The sequence below is a fragment of the Lissotriton helveticus genome, chromosome 7 (genome assembly GCF_964261635.1).
Source record: "Lissotriton helveticus chromosome 7, aLisHel1.1, whole genome shotgun sequence".
NCBI lineage: Eukaryota > Metazoa > Chordata > Amphibia > Caudata > Salamandridae > Lissotriton > Lissotriton helveticus.
In genome coordinates this window covers 1602303773-1602323860 of record NC_136068.1, presented here as the reverse complement: position 1 = coordinate 1602323860, position 20088 = coordinate 1602303773, and positions in this window count along the sequence as shown.

Below are 20088 nucleotides of genomic sequence, written 5' to 3'. Positions count from 1 at the left end.
CAACATTTTCTTGTAACAGAACAGTTTCTACCTTTTAAGAATCATATATTTAGTACTGTACTGTGGATTTTTGTCGTTTTGGTCTTGTTTTGGTTTAGATAAAGATTACTTATTTTTCTAAACTGGTGTGGTGTCTTTTTGTAGTGTTTCCACTGTATTACTGTATGTGTGCACAAATGCTTTACACACTGCCTCTGAAATAAGCCTGTGTGCTCGTGCCAAGCTACCAAGAGAGTGAGCAGGGTTATTTTAGAAGTGTATCCCTTGACTAGGAAGAAGGGACCCCAATTAGACAAAGGTGCAAACTGTTGCCAACAAGAGACCACTATTTCTAACAGGTATGTTTCCAAATCCCAACTGCTGGATATGCACAATAACGAAAAAAAGTACTCACTGTTAATAATCAATTAATAGCCAGCACCCGTGCCGTTCGAAGAAACAGAATCATGCAATGATCCGCTCTTTGCTTCCCATTTAGCCTCACCCCCAATTCATCCAATGATGGCCTTAGATCAGGGTCAAAGGCACTGTCGCCACATGCCTAGGAACTAGATACTTTGGTGGTGAATGAGAGGAGGTGGGTAAAAGTCCAGAGCAAGGGTGTGTGCAGTGCAAGTCTTCCCTTGTACAGTACCTCCATACAACGAAACTAGAACTTGGAGTTTTAGCCATCCAGGAACTGAAGAACCCTGCCATTGCACCCGTGTCTTCCCCCCCTTCTCCCCACTATGGATGCCAAAGCAAAGTGCTAAATACTCATGTATTAAGAGAGGTACAGGGCGCTCCCACAAGCACAAACACATTGGGGCGATCACCCAGAGCTTCAGATATGGTATGGGGTCACATAGAGACACAAACGCTCCCACAAAACCCTAAAAGGTCTTCCAAACACCCTGCCTTCAGATTAGTTGAATCAGCCCATAACCTGAACTCCCCTGGTGGTTTTTCTGACCAGGTATCTAGGCCACTCCGTATGCGAGTCCCTGTGGAGTCCTTACCACTAGAGTGGGCTATCTGCGAGGGGAACGGGGAATCCTCACATTGGCAGCCAGTGCAAGCATGTGTATCATGATGAAGGAAGCTGTGCCTTCTGTGCCTTCTTAAGATGGCGGATCTAGGGAATGGGAATGGCCATCACCATTTTAAACATTATTATAAAGAAGCAAACACTAGAATAAGAAAAAAATTAAAGCAGAGATAAAGCATTATTCTTCATCCATTTTTGTCCATTTTCCAATTAGCCAGAGCACGTTCCAGCTCATTCTCTTCCAAAAAATAATATGTGCGGCCATTCTTAACAACTTTCAACTTAGCTGGTTCTTGCAAGAAAGCCTGGCCCCCTAGCTCCTTTATTGGATCAATATATTGTTTCAATTTCCAGCATCTCTCCATTGACAATTTACTTAAGTCAGACCTCACAAAAAAGGATATTGAATCAATAGTAACTGGAGTGTTTGGTCTTGCTTTCAAAGAAATTGCCTGACGCAGCAGAAAATTTCCAATGCAGATCAGAATTGGACGGGGATATTTACTATCTTTATTCCGTTGGAAGAGTGGAAGCCTATGGGCTAGTTGTATTTGCGAGTCCCAATCCCAGTCTGCTAGTTCCGGAAATGCTTTCTGAAATAAGCGGACGATAAATGTTCTAGGGTCGGATCCCTCAATCCCTTCCGCGATACCAAAAATACGTAGATTCTGCCTGCGTTGTCGGTTTTCTAAATCCTCCAGCTTTACTTGCATTTGACTCATCAGGGCCTCATGTTTATTCACAGCGATTTCAGAGCGCAGTGATTTTTCCTCTGTTAAAACCACTCTTTGCTGAAGCTCCTCCACATCCTGGGATACAGCGCTGAGTTTACAAAACATTTCCTGCAGAGAAGACTGAGTTTTGTTGCTATCTTCCCTCATTTGCTGATAATGCGATTGGGCTTCCTGTTTTTGCTCGTTTAACAATTGTAAAATCATCTGAAATGAGGACGACACCTCCCCTTGAAGGGACCAATCCACAGACGGAGGTGCATTAATTTGAGAGATATTAGTCGAGCATAAATCATTAGCATTATTAGATCGAGCAAGATTAGGATCTTTTATTGTCCCTAGATTCACGGTTGACTCGGACGAAACCATTGCTGCTATACTAACTGCAGTTTGTAAGACAGGAGTAGAGGATGGCACATTAGGAGTTACAGCAAGTATTAATGGAGCGGGAGCTGTTGATACTGTTGATACCTCAGGAGCTGGGGATAGAGAAAGTACAGCCATTGAGGTGCCCATCAAGTCAGGCCCATCCACTAATGTCCCTGTAGGAGTAGGAATAACAATAGGTGTAGGTGACCATTCTGGTTTACAGTAATTACGTCAGCCATCACCTTTACAGGGCCCTCAGCCCTAATTAAATCCACCCCCTCATTATGCTGGCTAATATCCCCTGAAGTACCAACCTCTGTAGGGCTATTTCCTGAAAATCTCATGGCCATTGATTTGACGCCACCTTTAGCCTGTGCCAATTTTCTAATAGGACTGTTTTCTACTAACGCCTTTATAGTTGTGGGGTTGGGTTTATTTATAACTTTCTTGACCTTATTCTTAATCTTGCCTCTCCCCTTCTTTAGATTGTTAGCTTTAGCCTTGGCCGAGAGAGGAGGTATATTATTGCCCAAATCAGAAAAGTCATAATATTCCTCGTCAGTTTCTGCACCCTCCGTAAGTTCCGAGTATTCTGCACCTGTTAACTCCTTTGTTTCTTTCACCCCCTCTATCTCATTACTTGACTCCACTTCAGCCGCAACAACCATCAGTTCAGTTATTGACGCCACTAGAGGTAGGGCTTGTTTCGCCTTCTCCGTATTAATAACTGTTGTTAATACAGGTTGTGTAGTATTAATACGAGTATCAGTGCTAGTAATTACCGAAGCTTGTATCTCAGTGTCAACATTCACCTTTATAGCACCATTAACATTATTCGCCGTAGCTTCCAGAACTGCCTGAACAGGATTCACCTCCTGGTCCTCCCTATTTGCTGCATTGCCGCCCTCTATTCCAGGAGCATCAGTTAATTCTGAAGCTATCGGTATATTAGCCTCCGTTAACACCAAGCTAACATTTTCATTTATCAAGTTAGGTTTATCAGCCACGTGTGCAGAGGGAAGCGACTTGCCAGCAGTAAAACGTACGCCAGCAGTTTTCTTGCCTGCAACCGAGATAGCCTCAGAAAGCACCATTTGAGGTCCCAGGGTTACTGCTGTATTTACTACATTAACTGTACTAACTGCAGGGCTAATAGTAGTCCCGACTTGAACAGAGTCCATGGCGTTAGCAGTTTGTTTAGCCGCTGTCGTCCGAGTGCTTTTCCCCGGTGGTTTCGGCGCCATTGCTGTTATGTCCGTTGGAAGGTTAGAGCCCCGGTGAGCCTGCAATCCCAGGCTGCTAAATACTGCCCAACCCTTCACAGTCACAGAGATAAAACCCGGCAGCCGTATAGAAGTAATAAAGTCCCTTACCCGGCTTTCAATCAGCCGGATTCGCAGCATCCGCTCGGACTTGCAACGCTGCTGCTACTGCAGTAATTCTGTGATGATTCTGTGGCGTCTCACAGCAGCGAGCCACAGGTGCTAGCAAACCATTCCTGGGTGGCGCTTATCGCTCTTAGACTCAGCTCCGAATGCTCCGACCCAGAGCCTGACCGAGTGGCGTCTTCGTAGGTGATCCAGGTAAGCCGCTTTTTTTGTAAATCAAAGCTTTTGCACAGTAATAGCAACCATTAGAGAAAAGTCCGGAAAGTCACTAAAAGTTCGGCAAGAAGAAAAGCAGCGGTCCGTGGTCCACCATCAGTAACAGCCCGGACCCTCCGACAGCATTCCTCCGCACTGGCGGTGTCAATCCGCCATCTTGGACCCACGGGATCAAAACAACGAGATGATTTTTATATTGTGTGTTTGAAAATACCACTTTTAGAAAGCCAATATTTTCTTGCTTAGCCATTCTGTGTGCCTCTGCTGCTGCTCTGTATTGACTGTATGGCTTTGGAGTGACAGGGGCAGGGGATGTGCGTTCTCTCAGATGGACACCGGGGTGGGGGGTGATGTGTGTTCAGCCTTTTCTGAATGAGTCAGGGCTGGGCTGAATAGACCTGGGCTACATTCAGAGTAGTGGGAGGAGTTTTCCCTAACACCTGAATAGGCCTGGCCTGCATTTAGAGTGGTAGGAGGAGATTTCCCTTGCACCTGAATGAGCCCGGTCTGCCTTACACAATCTGTCTCCACCGGTAAACATCCTTTACAACGCAACCTTTACCACGCAGTGCCTTTACGACGCAACTGTTACAACGCATGTCATTACAATGCATAGCAGTGGGGGGCGCTCTAGGATAGGGAATAGATTTAATTTACTATCCAACACCTTCCCTAATATCCACGGGGACTGGAGTTGGAATAGTAAATTAAACTATTCACTATCCAGCACCCCTTAACGCTATGCGTTGTAACAGCATGCGTTGTAAAAACTGCGATGTAAAGGCATGCGTGGTAAAACCATGCGTTGTAATGTCGTACAACCGTCTCCACCTCCTGCCGGGCAGCTGCACCAGAGAGTACAGAAGTGGTTTTGGCTGGGCAAAGAGCTTCTCTGCCACCAGAATAAAGGAATTTGTGCTATTAAAAGTGGGGACCAGACCCCTGAACTTTAGATTACTGCTGAACTAAGGAACCTGCCAGGAAGATAAAATGGGAAAGCTGGAGAAGTACTGCCTCTGTGCTGTGTGCAGTTTGGGTTGGCCTGCAGTGGTTGCTTCTGTCTTGGGCAGAGTAAGGACTGGACTGTGCTTTCATCATCCTGCTGTTGAAGTTTTCTCCAAGGGCTTGAAGTAGAGCTTGCCTACTGTTGAAAGTCTCAGGGATAGAAAAGACGCCCAAGATCACTTCTGGGAATCAAGGAGAAGAGCTGGAGAAACTGAGGAGGAATACTGCCCCTGAACTGTTTGTTGTCTGTGGTTGGCCTGCATTGGCTACTTTCTGCCAAGGAAAGGAGAAGGACTTTGCTGTGCGTTGTGTCCCATGCTTGAGGAAGATATCCAAGGGCTTTGAATAGAGCTTGCTTCCTGTTCTGAAGTCTCAGAGACACAAAGCCTTCACCCCAGTCCTCCCTGAACTCCTTTGCTGGGAGTTCTGACCTACTGAGTAAAAATTGATGCATCGCCTGTTTCGAAACACATCGCAGCGATGCAAGAAGAATTGTCCGATGCATCATCGCCGCCAAAGAATTGACGTTGCACCTGCTTGTGGCTGAAGTGTCTGTCGTGCAACGAAACCTATGAACTGAACTCCGACGTCCGAGATCACCACACCATTCTGACACAGGCCCTGTTGTGGAAGAACTTATGTATCGAGGGGACGCGGCTGAAATCATTGCAGCACATCTAGGGTCTTCACGCATTGCATAATACCGGATTGTCATGCATCGCATCGTATCAAAGCATCAAGTCTGCCTAATCGTTGGGGGGACGCAGCAAGAAACTGATGCATCACCTCCCCACACAGTAAGAAACTGACTCATCACCTTCTCTGCGGTAAGGAACCGATGCATCACCTCCCCTGCGCAACAGTAAGGAACTGTCACATCACCTCCCCCGGAGCAAGGAACCAATGCATCATCTTCCCTGAGTCTAAGGAACCAACGCATCACCTTCCCTGCGACCTTTTTTGCTTGCATTTTTGGACGCATGCAAGGTACTTTGTGTAAAAGTGTCACATCCAACATTTTCTTGTAACAGAACAGTTTCTACCTTTTAAGAATCATATATTTAGTACTGTACTGTGGATTTTTGTCGTTTTGGTCTTGTTTTGGTTTAGATAAAGATTACTTATTTTTCTAAACTGGTGTGGTGTCTTTTTGTAGTGTTTCCACTGTATTACTGTATGTGTGCACAAATGCTTTACACACTGCCTCTGAGATAAGCCTGTGTGCTCGTGCCAAGCTACCAAGAGAGTGAGCAGGGTTATTTTAGAAGTGTATCCCTTGACTAGGAAGAAGGAACCCCAATTAGACAAAGGTGCAAACTGTTGCCAACAAGAGACCACTATTTCTAACAGGTATGTTTCCAAATCCCAACTGCTGGATATGCACAATAACGAAAAAAAATACTCACTGTTAATAATCAATTAATAGCCAGCACCCGTGCCGTTCGAAGAAACAGAATCATGCAATGATCCGCTCTTTGCTTCCCATTTAGCCTCACCCCCAATTCATCCAATGATGGCCTTAGATCAGGGTCAAAGGCACTGTCGCCACATGCCTAGGAACTAGATACTTTGGTGGTGAATGAGAGGAGGTGGGTAAAAGTCCAGAGCAAGGGTGTGTGCAGTGCAAGTCTTCCCTTGTACAGTACCTCCATACAACGAAACTAGAACTTGGAGTTTTAGCCATCCAGGAACTGAAGAACCCTGCCATTGCACCCCTGTCTCCCCCCCCTTCTCCCCACTATGGATGCCAAAGCAAAGTGCTAAATACTCATGTATTAAGAGAGGTACAGGGCGCTCCCACAAGCACAAACACATTGGGGCGATCACCCAGAGCTTCAGATATGGTATGGGGTCACATAGAGACACAAACGCTCCCACAAAACCCTAAAAGGTCTTCCAAACACCCTGCCTTCAGATTAGTTGAATCAGCCCATAACCTGAACTCCCCTGGTGGTTTTTCTGACCAGGTATCTAGGCCACTCCGTATGCGAGTCCCTGTGGAGTCCTTACCACTAGAGTGGGCTATCTGCGAGGGGAACGGGGAATCCTCACATTGGCAGCCAGTGCAAGCATGTGTATCATGATGAAGGAAGCTGTGCCTTCTGTGCCTTCTTAAGATGGCGGATCTAGGGAATGGGCTAGCTGTTATGCCTACTTCTAGGATACCAGTGCCAGTGCTGCCGGGACTTATTGCAACCACCCCGGAGAAGGGCACAGTGTTGACCCAGTGCTTTGCCAACTAGCAGGTTTGGAGCAGTGCTTAATTTGCAGAAAAATAAATGCCAGGGCTGTCATCAGGACCTTGCACCACACATTGCCCCTGCCAACGCAGCCAATGATAGTGACAGCACAACTACTAACATTCACACTCTTACAAGTGTGACAGTTCGGACTATTTCAGGCCCCAAAACTATAATAATTTCTTGGGTGGCAGGAAATATTCGATTTTAATATATATTGAGTTAATAATGAACTTTTGTTCGGGTCATCTCTAAATTAGCCAGACAGTATGGTATTTCTGAGCTATGTGCTATATAAGCTCAACCTAGTGAGCGCTATTACATGTTTGCGTGTGGTGTACATTATTAAAAAGTGTTGTTGGGTGCTACAGTGCACCACAACAGTCAGCTGTATGCTCTATGTGAGGAGCACAGTCAACATACCTTTGTTAACTGGTTACCTAGGCTTAGTTTTTATGTGGTTCCAGTACACCCTGGGCCCCCACTCTGCCTATTCCTTGCATTTTAAATTTACATTTACTGCTGTAGTGTGAGAATGCATTTCATGAAAAGGAACATAAAGTAGGGTTTATGCCAGCTATGTGTTTAAAAAGCTTGGAAAGACCTAGTCTTGGCACTAAATAGGGTTATAAATACAAAAGTATGTATTCATTTGTAATGTGACTTTTCTGTCTATGTTCCCTTTAATTATCAGTCATCGATCTTATCATTCAGGCAGCCCTAGAACACAATTAAAGTGCATTCTATTTATATTTTCTGTTCGAAGTTTGCATAGGTAAGTGCTGAAAATACGGCTTTAAGTGACAGCTTATTTTTGTCAGTGGGGCAAAGTGGTAGGTTGTGGGCCGGGCCGCTGGGGGGGCCCTCATTGTGCTTTGCAGGGGGGCCCCCTCAAGTTTCGTTACACGACTGTCACTGACCTGGTGCTGCTGCTCTGTAGGCCTGTTTGTCTATGACGTCTCAGACGCGAGAGAGTTTCATGTAAATGTCTCATGGTGAAAAGGACAGTGAGAATAATGGCCCTTCTTTTCCCTCATAGGTCAGTGAGAGAGAACATGGCTCCGATCTGCCTGCTCCTAGTCCTTGTATGTGGAACGGTGGCATCATCAATCAGCAACACCGAGGGGGACGGAGGCAATGACAGGTAAGTTAGGGACAGCTGACACTCAGTGGTTGATGAGACGCGGGGGTGTTGGTGTTTGAAGGGTGGCAGCTGTCATGGTCTAGTAGCGACGTCTAGTGGCTAGTTACAGTATTGCATAGTCTTAGCCACGGCGGTCGCGGCTAAACTTTGGCGCAACAGACACCCAGCGGTCACACTATAGAATTATCTGTAGGGCTTGGGGGCCTGGAGTCAGAGACTGGTGCAGCAGCGACATCGAGTGGTCTGTCAGAGTATGACAATGGCTCAGGCGGGGTAGGGGTTCTTCGTATTTTATTGGCTGTGTACTGGTGATTTGCAACTCAGAATGAAGCTTTGATTTTGGTGCAGGGGCCCAGTTTGGGTCCACGAGGGCAACAGCAGATGCTGCATTTCCAGGATGTATATACGAGGTCAATTAACATAGAATCACTTTAAAATCCATTTAAAATGGATACATTTGCATGGTCATTGGCAGTGGCCATTCAGAGCATGGGATTGGCTGAGACTGGTGAGGTGGCACATGCCAGCGCAGCAGTGAAGTCGAGCGGCTGGTCAGAGTGTGGCATTAACCAAATTCTTTGGGATGGTTTGTGGATCTGCCTCGACCAGAGGGGTAGCCGCTACGTTATCGCACTGTTGGGTTCTGTGTTTAGGATTGTTGGCGCATGAGCCACCCTGGCAACCAATGCTGAGGTGGAATAGGAATGGTGGGAAGAGGGTTGGCAGTTGCTGGTTGTCGTTTGCTTTGCCGGTCCCATTACTTAATGCTCTACAATAAACTTGAAGAATCTACTTACGAGTCCTCTCTTTCTGGGACGTTTCACTCGCGACGACTGGAAACAAATCATAGACCGGCAAAACAGGCGATTTTTTCTCTGAACCTGATTTACGGCACCAGCAAGTTAAAACTTTACAGTAGCTGAGAGCGAGAAGCTTTATAGTAGATGTCCTTCTCAGGTCAGGTCTTGGATGGAGCAGACGACACGTGAAGTGCATGATTCTTTTTAGATTTCCTGATTTTGTGAAGTCGAGGAGGAGTGACGTCACCGACGCAACGCTCTGCTACTAGTCGGTGCAGGAAGATGTATGTTGCTTAGCAACTGTGCTGTGCAGCCGACAGGGTGTATATAATAAATATTTGCTAGCATTTGCTCCAAGAATTTTCAATTCTATTAAGGACACGGAGGCGAGGATTATGCTTCTCTTTGTATTTTATTGCCACTCACAGCAGCCAATAAAATGTTTTTGTATGCAAACAAAACTACACATCCCATGATGCTTAGGTATACATCACTTCCTGTATGACCCTATAAGAGCCACCATATCCATTAAGTGAGCTTCTTTTTTTGCTCGAATGTTTTAGTCCCAATAGAATAATATACGTTTAAACAAACATCCTCCAATGTGGAAGAAACCAAACTGGAACCAGAAGTACTGCTACTCCATCTTCTTGTCAGAACCTAGAAGGAAGGAGATACAAGAAACCCGTAACTTCTGCTTAAACAGAATATTCAATACATACGGGTGGATAAACATTACACATATTGTAATATAACCGGATGAGATAATCCTCGCCTCCGTGTCCTTAATAGAATTGAAAATTCTTGGCGCGAATGCTAGCTAATATTTTATTCTATTACATGACCAGAGGCTTCGGATTATGCTAGTTTAACACTTTTCAAATACAACTGAAGCTATATCACCTACCGGTTTATAATAAAACTGTTGACTCAGAAGACCAGTCAACAGATCGCATGATATAGTGAATAGTAGAACCTAACATAAAGGATTTGGAGGCCATGGCCCCACGCACAGAATGCGCTACATACACTTGGGTATCAACCTCATTTTGTAGGTTATTTATAATGGTGATGTCACACTATCCGTGATAGTGATTGAACAAAACCAGCCTGTACAGAAAACAAACCTTGCCCGGACAATCCTGTTTGAACCTTACTTACATTAGGAGGTTAGGGGTTTCCCCCTGTCAAGGGCAAGCACAAAAGAAGAAAATCATTGCTCAATATACGGCCAGTAAGGGATCAGGACCTTTCACCCCTTTTCTCCAATAAGCATTTAACTGTGTAGACTTTTTTTTATCATCTTTGCTATGTGTACTTCTTGAGTTCAATATGCAGAAGGCAGTGTTACCACCTTTTCCTTTTCTCTCCCCTATAGAGTGGGAAGCAGGGTTAGAAGGTTCCATGGAAGCTATAGAGGGGGAGGTATTCACTCAAAATAAAAAGTTGGCATTCTTATGCCATTCTTTGGGCACAGAAGGCAGGACAATCCTGAGGCATTTACCGGTAGCTGTAGTCATGGGCAAAGGGGATGCCGTTGATGATTTTGCTTCATGATTATGATTATGTTGGACTCTCATTACAAAAAAAGCACAACATCATCATGGAAAGGTACACATTTTATATGAGAAGGCAACTCCCAGAAGAGACCGCAGAAAATATTATGAGCTACCTCAGGGTGTTGGCCTGTACGTGTAAGTACAAGACATTCGAAGATGAGATGTTGAGTCCAATTAGTGGAGAAAACTAGCAGTAAAAAGGTGTAACAAAATTATTGATTGCAGAGAATCTAACTTTGTATAAGGCTTTGGACATAGCGAAGGGTGTAGAAGCAACAGCCAGATATATGGAATAGATGGCATTAAAGTCACGTGTTCATGCGGTGGTCCCTGATATTGCAGTAAAGAAAGCCGAAAAGAGAGTGGTCTTTAAGAGGTAAAGAGGTGTGGGAGTAAAAATCAATTGGGTAATGCTTCTTCGTGTCCACTTGGTGACAAGACATGCACAAAATTTACAAAAAAAAGGGGACATTTTGCTAAGGTTTGTAAATCTAAAGCAAAGAGTTTCACTCCAAATACCAAACATGTCCTTTCTCTAGAGTGTGCATCAGAGGGTAGTTCTGAGTCAGGAAATTGGGATGGTAATGAAGTCATGATGATGTCCAATGCAACTGGAATTGAACAAAACAAGGTACCTAAATTAGATACTATGGGTGTCAAAAGACCAATTTGTTAAATTGGTGTTTTGAAATTCCTATTTCAATGATGGCAGATTCAGAGTAATTTGGATGAATGCAAATCTGTGTGGGCGGTTGAGGTAGGAAGCTGGGAAACAGCTTTTCATGAGGTATTTCGCAAAAAATTGAGAAGGATCAAAGGATTTTCACACCGTATAGTTTTGAAGGAAGGGGACCAGGCTGTGGCCCACAAACCTTGATGGGCACTTTTTGCTATGAGAAAGGAGTTGGAGCAGGATTAGAAGGTTCGTGGCAACAGGGTATAATTGAGCCAATAGAAAGTTCAGAATAGTTATCTCCTGTGTTTTTAGCCAGAAAAGCCAATGGCACTCTCAGGATGTGAATTGATGTAAGGGACCTTTACAAAAGGATTTGGGTGGCTAGACATTCCTAAGTTCACTTAAGGGTGTCCAAATGTTTTAACCTTGGACATGTCGTCCGCTAACCATCAGGTCACTTTGCACAAGGAGAGGCGTCATCTGACGTCATTTATTACCCCATCAGATGCGTACAGATTTAAGAGAGATAGAAGCCATGTTTTAGGGTGTTACAAATGTAAGCTGTTTTCAGGATGGCATCTCAGTGTGTGGGAAAACACAGAATCTCATGATAGGACACTAGCAAAAGTTTTATCCATTTTAACAGAGGTGTCATGTGGAAAGTGGAAAAATGTAGGTTTGCTATGGACACGGTAGGCTATTTAGGTTACAAGTTGTCAGCCCGTGATGTGGAACTGAAGGAGGATCTGGTGAGGGCCATTAGGAATTTCCCGTTGCACAAAACAAAGATCAGTTGCGCTCTTTCTTTGGATGTTGGAATTTTATGCACTGTTCATTCCGAATTGCAGTGGGAAAACGCACTACATGAGGGGCTTGATGAAGAAGAGTCATCCGTTTGGTCTTCTTATCATGAACTGGACTTTGTAGAAGTCAAATGTGAATTAGGGAATGCTATTCCACTCCAACCAGGGAGGACGTTCTAGCCATTGCATCTAAGGCGTTGAGAGGCGCTGACTCGAAATGCTCAGTTATCGAGTGTGAAGCTTTAGCCTGCTGTTGGAGTTTGGATCATTTCAGGAATTAGTTGTGGGGTTCATAATTTGTTGTTCGCTTGGACCACAAGCCACTGTGGGATTTATTTACTACCAGTAGAGCTAGCAACGCCTGTCCTCGTATAGCCAAATGGCATTATAAAATGATGGAGTATCAATTCATTTTAGAGTAAAACTTTTTTGTAGATTGCTTATCCAGGTTGCCACTCAAAGGTGAGATTACTAACATGGAATGCGAGGAGGTTTTCATACTGGCATCGCTAGAAGAGGCTGGTTTTGGGTGTGTCTATGAAGAAGAGTGGAGGGAAGCAGTGTTGGACGATGAGGTGATGCAAGAAGTGACGGAAATGTAGGGCAAAGGATGGATGCCACAAGATTCCAGTTCAAGTGTGAATTCCTACAAACATATATTTCATGAGTTGAGTATAAAGAATTTTGTGATGAGGAGGTCTGATTTGTTGGTGGTGCCGTTAAATGTGCAAGGCAAGATTTTAGCTTTGAATTTGAATTTGAATTTAAAAGCATTTATAGAGCGCTCATATACTAGGCAGTTTCTTGGCGCTTAAAAGTTAACAGTGGCAAGAACAGGTAGACAGAAAACAGTGGCTAACCATGAAACGCTTGCTGGAACAGGAAGGTTTTTAAGGCCCTGCGATATTCCATATAGGAGGGCAGAAGTCTTACTGAAGAAGGAAGGGCGTTCCAGAAGGTGGGGGCCAGAACTGAGAATTTCTGACCACCAGCTCTTTTCTTCTTGAAGCGTGGTACTGTCAGCAAGCCTAGGGAGGAGGAACGAAGAGCTCTCTGCGGGCAATAGTTTGTGACAGCAGAATTAATAAATGCCGGGGCAGTGCCCGCTCGGGCTTGAAAGGTAAGGCATCCCAATTTAAACAGTGCCCGCTGTTTAATAGGGAGCCAGTGAAGGGCTTTCAAAAGGGGGGTGGAATGGTGTGACTTAGCCAGGCCAAAAACCAGGTGGGCTGCCTGGTTCTGGACCAGCTGAAGACGATGGAGAGCATATGCGGGGACACCGTTATAAACGATGTTCCCGTAGTCAATTTTTGATAGGACCATGGCCATTATTATCAGTTTGAGGGCAGGAATAGAAAAGAACCGGGATATTTTCCTGATGGTCCGTAAAGAGAAAAAACAAGAAGAAACAACTGAACTAATATGTGAATGAAGTGTGAGTTGATGATTAAGAGTAATACCTAACGTTTTGACTGATAGGGAGGGAGTGGGGGGGGGGGCACCCAGGGATGATGGCCAAAAAAGAGGTGACCAGGGATTACCGATACCGCCCGTCAGGACCAGCTCCGTTTTGTCCGGATTTAGCTTGAGGTGGTTCATATTCATCCATTCACGGATGAATAACATCACGGACTGGACGCCGGTTTGACCTGACGAGGCCGGGGACAAATCAAAAATAAGTTGGAGGTCATCGGCATAGTTATACACCTCGACCTCCATGTGCTGTAAAGAAAAAATAAGAGGGAAGATGTATAAATTAAAAAGTAAGGGGGAAAGGGAAGAGCCCTGGGGAACTCCACAAGTGATTTTACGGGGGGGGGCAGCGAATTCCGCCAGGTGGACAGCCTGAGAGCGATCCGACAGGAAGGACTCCAGCCAGGCCAAAGGGGGGCCCTCGATGCCTGCCGACTTGACACGGCGCAGAAGGATGGAATGGTCCACCGTGTCAAAGGCGGCGGACAGATCTAATAGAACGAGGGCCTGAGGAGTGCTGGAGTCCAATCCCTCCCTGACTCATGAAGAACATGTTGGTGTGAGAGCCATCAAGAGGAGGATCAGGAAATTGTTCTGGTGGTCGGGATTGGATCAGAGTGTGGAGTATTTTGACAGGGATTGTATGGCTTCCGCTGTCAGTGACAAGTCCCAAGTGACTTTCCCAGCCCGGTTGAAGCGTTTCCCGTTCCAGATAAGCCATGTTTTAAGTCCGGTTCAGAGATTATTGGGCCCATGTATGTTTTGAACGACCGTAGTAGGTATGGATTCGTACTTGTGGATTATGGAACAAGGTGGCCAGAGGTACAGTTTATGAAATCAGCCAGCACGGAAGAGGTATAGGCATTTTTGCAGTCCTTGTTATTTAGGGAAGGTGCACTGTTGCGGGCATTCTGCACATACACAGAACTATGCACAGGAAAACAGGACCTAAGTGAATAGGTGGTGTACCGACCTACCACATCCGTACCCAAATTCCCTTACCGACTGGCTATAGTATCGAATTCGTTCTCCATCTACAGTGAAGCTACTAATGATTAGACAACCCAGAACACATAACCCTATCTTGGGAACTCATACTTGTCCACAATGCGACTAATCAGAGATGCCATATAGTTTAAAATGTTAATTTCAACTAACGCGCTCTATGATGTAGTACAAGGGCCAATACTAGCAGCAGAATGCATTAACACAATATAGTCAGCATTGTTACAATTCCATAGAGTACAAACGGGGAGGTCATGTTATAGAAAACAACGGAAAAGGACGGAACGACCAAACCACCCTCCCAGTGACAAGAAATAGTTTATTATAAAACAGAAGACCTCTGGGTTTGTCAGCAGACCCCCATACCTTATGGCCTAGATGCAATGTTCACATCGCAGGACAAACACGGGTCTTCTCTCTGTGTGTGTCAAAACAGCTTGTGTTTACAATATTAAAGTTCACGATTTCCAGAGGTGCAGCTGTGTGAAGCCTGTTATGTCCTGGTGCGAGGGACAGATCAGAACAGAATAACAAGGGGCATTGTTGTTTAACCTTGAACATCATGTGCAGGCTAAACCTCAGAGCACAGCAAAGAGCCTGCAAAGCAGAGAGTTCTCATGTGTAAAAGGGGGCACAAATAAGTGTTGCGAAATAGATGCTTGCAGTGTTGTGCGCAAAAGCAGGTTCATGGCAGCGAAGTTCCTGTTAATTTAGCAATTGTCGACAATGGACCTACAAGCCTTACTACACCCTCCCCCTGATATGGCCATCATATGTAGATAATACAAGAAAGTAAAGTCCAAAAGGTCTGAGCAGATATAAAATCGGCATGTCCATTAAATTTGGAAAAAGCAAAAACTAAAGTTCGTGTAAAAAAAACAAATCCTGGATTTAGTCAAAAGGCGAGAAAGGGAATAGGGAGTAATAGCAGAAAAACGCTGAAAGCAAGGCATCCGGAAGACCAACTGATGTCTACAGGCAAAATGTACCTGATTAATCCATCAAGGTGTAAGTGCAAAAGAATGCAATTCCCTCCAGAAGGACATCATTTTGGTCAGTGGAAAAGGGAGATGCCAACCAATTCAGTGGGTCAAAGGAACATGAATGTTCTTCATAGTCTGGGGCTTCCATTAACATTGATGGATAACTTCCGTGGATTCAATGAAGCTCGGCAGTACGAGATTCTGTGAAGCCCCACTGATATCCCATTGTGCCAAAATGCCATCAAGCCAATCCCATTGCAATCCTGCTCATGAGCCACTAATGGCCTCATTAGCCGGTCGAAATCTGGAACTGGACATGAGGTGTTGGTGAGACATAACTCCAATGCCCACGTGAAATCACAGCGGCAGCATGAAAATACAGGTTGCACGCAAGTAAAGTATGAAAAATAAAATGATAATCCATAGGACACACTGAACGTTGCAAGAGGCAGTGTACCGAAGCATTCATGCATCCGGTCATGGAGCAGTTGCAGCTTGCCTGGCCTGCACAGTACCACAAGAGGAGCAGCCATTGCGAAGCAGGCACAATTGACGCAGGACACCCGCTGCCAATGCCAATATTAACGGTACACCTACAAAGAAGATGGAAAAGATTGAAGAAATAAATGCAGGTATCACACAAAATATAGTCTGAAATGAGGTCACGAGGCCAGAACACACATGTTTAAAAAAAGGAACCAGGCCTTGTGTATGCAATGCATTAAAAATACGGTGAATCAACTCCCCTAAATGTTGTGGGAGGTTTGTGTTTAAAAGTGTTTGTATCTCAGAAGCCGCACTCGCCACCTGGAGCGTGAAGGTTTTTTGTGCGGGAGTCAATGCAACTTCTTGTTGCATTAGAAGCGCCTTTAATCTGCTCAGCTTGTTGAAATCTGCCTTCAAAGTAGGAATTGAAGGCCACAGTAGACTATCCAGAGGCCCATGAGGGGGTGGGAAAAGCACATTATTGCAACAAATCACGTGCTCGGAAACTGTTACAAAGTAGGGAATGCCAGCTTTCAAGCCACAGTATTTTTGGTTATTTAAACTAAATTATGGCTGGAGTTGGTTTACCTTTTAAAACACACCAAGATTCAGAGCTGAAAGGTTACATGCTCCGTGCAGCTGTATATTTTTACAGACTAGGGAATGTCCTACAGTGGAATCACAATCCTCCCCTGTTAGGTAAACCTCAGTGTTGTCTCTTAAACATCGATAAGTAAAAGGAAGAAACCACAGTTCATGTAAAAATGCACCTCTCAGAGGTTCAAAATGGCCCACAGGGAAATGCTTCATACAGGATGTAAATTGAAACAATGAAAACGGTAAATTTATAACCCCATGGATCAACCAAACTGCAGAATCCCATTCCGCCACCGAAAATGGTAAAGGGTCTATTTTTTCTATGTGCAATAGAGTATAAGTAGCATCTTTCATGGACATAAATTGCTGTTTGTCTGTCAAATTAAATGGGGCAAATAACGCGCTGCCGTTCAAAAAATCCTATTGCACTTTCCCCATTTTCAAAGTTTGCAAAGTCCAAACAAATTGCATTACTGGGCCCAATTGATTTTGACCATGATATAGCACTGAAACATCATCTTGTACAATGTCAAAAACGGAGGAAACAATATTATATAATGTATAAATGTGGGAAGATAGTGTATTAATGTTGTTGTCGACAACAGCTAAAACTTTTTCCAAGTTTGCCTGGTCTATCTCCCGCAAATGTGATGCTGCTTCAATTTGAGATAGTTTCCAAATTTCATTGTAAGCAGCATATATCCATCTCTTTGTTCTAAGAGCTCTTGGGCCCAGGACAAAGTCGGACAAATTAATATAATTTGATAGTAAGGATAAATGTTGTTTAACAGACGACAATGTCGAGTGCTGTAACCATTGTTGACACAGTTTACCGACAGAGTAGGTTGTTACAGTATGTAAATCTAGGGTTGGGCCTTGAATGTTTAAAAACTAGAATTAAGAAAAAGCAGTTGGCAAGCATTGGAACTATTAGGCCAGACTAACCAACCCATGGGATCCATTGCAGAAGCATTAAATGAATTATTTTTCAATAAACTCTGTAAATCTTCAATGATATAATTTGTGTGTAAGCAACAATTATTCTATTCTGCTAAGGTCGGAAGTGTTGAGGCATTGATTTGCTTAGTAGTAATCAAACCAAAACATGTGGTTTGGTAAATGGTGTTATTTAAGAATAGCATTTGAGTGTGAATGAGGCATGCATGATGGAGGGTCTTGGAGCCCTGCACCTGCCATTCTTTAGATCTCCAAATTGACTTTAGATCAATGGCTTCCTTTCAATGGTCATCAGATTATGGCGAACAGAAGAAGAATATATCAATTTACTATGTGTCAACATCAGTTTCTGAGATGAGGGGCTATTCATTTTGAAATAGAAAGATTCAGGATTGGATGGGCTAAATTCTGTGAAGTTGGTAAACTTCTTCTTTAATGTTTGCCTGGGCCAATGCTCCCACTGAGTGTAACTTACGACAGAGCGTAATGCACTAGTCTTGTGTATGAAGTGATGGCCATAATGTTGATAACATAAGAGGTCAGCATAATTACCAGAATTCATATACAAGTCTTCAGCTTCAAAAGCAGCATCAGCATAATATTTAAAATCTGAAAACAAAGCTTGATTTGCATGCACGTCCCAATCATCTGAACAAATGCCTTGTGTAACCACATCACCCATAGAGACTCTAAACATGTACGGCACATTAATCAACTCTGTAGGACCATGAATTTGAAAACCCACTTTATCCCAAACAATCGGAAACAGAGAATGCTGAAATGTTCACAAAAGTCTGGTAACGCTTCATGATGTGCGAAGACGAATGTCAGGCTAGAATTCCATAGATAAAGTTTGCAGCAAAACATTCAGGCAAGTAGTGACCATTTATGAGTTGAAAAAATACAGTTAGAAACCCAATGGACATAAAAAGAAAAAAGAAAAACAGAGTCAACCAAATGTATGTCCAGGGAGGAACCAAATAAGTCTTTTTAAACCGAGTTAAAAAAGTAGATAATTTTGTTGGGTCACTTGAGGATGTGGAAAATGCATCAAACAAATATCTGCCACGGTGCAAAGGAGTATCCGGCAAATCAAGGACAGAGCCACTTGTGGGATACGTGTATTTAACCTCAGTCGAATCAGTTGTTATTGGAGGAACTGTAGAAGGCTCAATATCAGTGACCATCTCGATAACAGTGTCATTTGGCAAATTAGAAGATGTTACAGTTTCTCAAGCTCTTGAAATTGTGGGACAGGATACAGCAGGTGTCCCACTATTCAGAATCGGCCAGATGTTGTAACTGGACATTGTCCACTGAGATGTATCTGTTGTCTTAGCGACCAGGTAGAGGAGGTAAAATAACTGTTCGAGTACCCTTCAAGCCAAGCACTGGAACCGGTGCGTGGTAAGAGAGACCAAATTCTTTTTTGTTCTCCACCTTTTCTCTGATCAAATTTCCAACTTTAGGAAGCCAGCCGGCCACTGGATTCAGTTGCGCTGCGTCAGTTGCTAAAGACAAATGTTCAGTAGCAAGGCTGGCACAGGTCTCTTGTAGATTCTGTAACATAGCAGAATGATTATCTATGTGAAAGGTTGCGGCAGCAGCCACAATGTCTAGATCATCAAGGTCTGGCACAAACATTTTAATGCCAAAGAGCATTTCGTATGGGGTCTGCCCACCCAGAGGTCTTCTAGGGAGATTATTAAGTGCACGCCTTACAAATGGGTTAACCAGTTCCTGCCAGTACCTAAGACTCTAGCTGTCAAGGACTGCTTTAAGTCACGATTCATTCGCTCCACAATTGTGTTGCCCTCAGGCCTATAAGGAGACGAAAATTGCACCAGCACCCCTAAAGACCGCATAGCATCCTTGTACGCCTTCGAGGCAAATGCTGGACCTTGATCAGAATAAAAGGTGCCATAGGCAAAAATCCCTACAAAGACACGCAAATCACTGATGACAGTCCGAGCGTCAGCACTGCGTTGTGGCCACACCCAAAGTAATCTGGTGCACGAATCCACTGCAACTAAAATATATTTATATGCAGTATCTGAAGAGAAAGGACCGCATTGATCAAGGTACACACAAGCAAAAGGCCTATTAGCAATGCTAAGTGGTCTTTGTGGGGGGCATGTAACCACAGATGGCTTAATCTGTTAACAGATGTCACAAGAAAGCACATAATAGTGGGTATGTTTATATAAACCACGTCACCAGTACCGCTGCTGCAAAATTTAAACTGTAGCAGATACTCCAGCATGCGCTGAGGCCATGCCTTCGTGTGCGATTTTAATCAAAGTGTGTCTACGGTCCGCGTTGGGTATCAACCAATCTCCAATGTCTGGTATTCTAGTAAAAGGAACTCGTTCAGGAGTTAACTGATAAGAATACTTCGAAGGGAAACCCAGCTATCGCTGCCAAAATGTCATTATCAATCTGTGCAATAGATCTAGTAATGGCTGCTATGGGAAACATGTGGCTACTGCAGATTTGGCTGCTTCATCAGCCAAACTATTTACACCAGCGTGTGCCCTGACACGCTGGTGGCCAAGAGTATGCATAACATGTGTGAGTGGCAAGCGTTATTTAAGATCTGCCACTCACGCTCAAAGAGTTTTATGCTTAA